Source organism: Symphalangus syndactylus, chromosome X (genome assembly GCF_028878055.3).
Source record: "Symphalangus syndactylus isolate Jambi chromosome X, NHGRI_mSymSyn1-v2.1_pri, whole genome shotgun sequence".
Lineage (NCBI taxonomy): Eukaryota > Metazoa > Chordata > Mammalia > Primates > Hylobatidae > Symphalangus > Symphalangus syndactylus.
The window spans coordinates 104,206,028-104,208,597 of record NC_072447.2 but is presented as its reverse complement, the minus strand read 5'-3'; positions in this window follow the sequence as shown (position 1 = coordinate 104,208,597).

Below are 2,570 nucleotides of genomic sequence, written 5' to 3'. Positions count from 1 at the left end.
TTCTTTTCCTCATGAAATTGACCTATACTTATGTCCGTGCTTAATTACTGTCCTAAGGAATGTATTCTAAACTCTATTATCCTTCATATGAAGTAGTTCAGCTTTTGTTTGTTTACTCCAAGACTTATAATAGTATATGTAATCCCTAGGGACAATGAATACCCTCAACTCTCTTCACAGTGTAGCTCCAAGCCACTTTTATAATCATTTCCATAATTTCAGACTCTTCACTAAGGATTCTTGACGCATCCTCTTTTCTGTGTTAAACAAATTTATTGGTCCAAATTCTCACCCTAATTCTATGGGAGAATTGTTCGATGTGATCTTGCCTTTTTTCTTTTAATCTTTCCATCGAACCCAAGCTTGATATGTTAACATCAAGGGCTATCACTTTCCTGAGACTAGAATTGGTTTGCTTCACATGTAATACTGAAGATGAGGAAAAAGGAAAGAAAATCTCAGTTAACTGCACGCAGAGCAGAAAAAGATGCCAGGTACACTTGAAGGACTTCTCAGATCTATTGCTAGGTCATTCTCAAAGTAAACACTGCTGACCTTGAGATTTCTCCCTATTATTCTTTACTCAGAGAATTCATTAAGTGGTGCCATTAAAACCTGACCGCTGTGCTTATCATTGTTGTTACTGTGATGGCAATAGAATTCAGTATCCTGCTGTCCAAAGCAAAAGGCAGGTGAAAGGACCCCTCAAGTTTGAGAAACATTTGCAGTCTAGTGGTCTGACAAAATGAAGTGGGAGAACTGACAATGGTTAAAAGAAATTTTACATGTAGTTAGTTATGGAAGGAGGTACAAAGTCATGTTTATTCCCTGATCTTTGGAAACCAGCAGTGATATGGTCAGCTTCTGAAACAGAAAGTTTATATCTTAAACCTGAACAAAGGATGCATAGATCATTCTAATTCCGGAATTTTATTATACTATCTTATAAGAAATAATAGTCATAACCACTTACTTATGGTCTGGCTAATTTCTAAAATGATAAAATAAGATGTTGGCCAAAAGACATTTCTTTCCAAATCCAAGAATTAATTTGTATGTTCAAAAATACTTATCAAATAGTGTTAAATTCAAATGAGTAAGGTAAATCTGCAGAACTGAGAAAATTTCATAGTACTTTGGTTGATGAAGGAAGCAATTTCTGCAGCACAAAATAGTACAATCCTATTTGTAAAAAAAGGATATAGATGTGTATATGTGCATGTATACATTTTTGTGTGGATAAAAGTAGAGAAAACACTTTAAAGATACTGGATCATTCACAGTGGCCATCTCCTGGGAATAGAATTGGGATTAGGAAGGGGGATGATTCATTTTTAAAATACATTTCCAGACAAAAATTTCAAAACAAAATGGGCGAGATTGCAGTTGGTTATTATTTTGCAGTTTTCTATATTTTATACATTTTCTACAAGATATGTGTTACACCTTTGTAATTAATAAAATAATGAATTATATCAAATATAAGTATTTACTGAGAACCTATTATCTTAGGTGCCAAGGTTACAGAAGGAAGAAAGTGAAGGTTATAAAAAGGAATGGAAGTAGCACTACTATGAAGAAATTTACTGTAGACAAACATCGGTTGTGTGGGGGAAGTGTAAACCCAAGCCTCCAAAGCAGGGATTGGGAGCTAGAAGCCTCAATATTTTGATACATTTAGGGTAAATTTAGACACAAAGGCATCTTTTCTCAGAAGAAGTTAACAAACTCTTTTTTTTTTATTTTTTGTTTTCATTTCTTCTGAAAAGAAAAACCATGGGATACCTGTGCAGAACGTGCAGGTTTGTTACATAAGCATACATGTGCCACAGTGGTTTGCTGCACCTATTGACCCATCCTCTAAGTTCCCTCCCTTCCCCCCAACCCCGCAACAGGCCCTGGTGTGTGTTCTCATTGTTCAATTCCCACTTATGAGTGAGAACATATAGCATTTGGTTGTCTGTTCCTGTGTTAGTTTGCTGAGGATGATGGCTTCCAGCTTCATCCAGGTCCCTGCAAAGGACATCATCTAATTCCTTTTTATGGCTGCATAGTATTCCATGGTGTATATGTACCACACTTTCTTTATCCAGTCTATCATTGATGGGTATTTGGGTTGGTTCCATGCCTTTGTTATTGTAAATAGTGCTGCAATAAACATACATATGCATATGTCTTGATAGTAGAATGATTTATATTCCTTTGAGTACATACCCAATAATGGGATTGCTGGGTCAAATGGTATTTCTGGTTCTAGATCCTTGAGGAATCGCTATACTGTCTTCCACAATAGTTCAAGCATTCCTTTACATGAACAATAGGCAAGTAGAGTGCCAAATCATGAATGAACTCCCATTCACAATTGCCATAAAGAGAATAAAATACCTTTGAATACAGCTAACAAGGGATGTGAAGGACCTCTTCAAGGAGAACTACAAACCACTTCTCAAGGAATTAAGAGACGACACAAACAAATAGCAAAACTTTTCATCCTCATGGATAGGAAGAATCAATATCATGAAAATGGTCATAATGCCCAAAGCCCAAAGTAATTTATAGATTCAATGCTA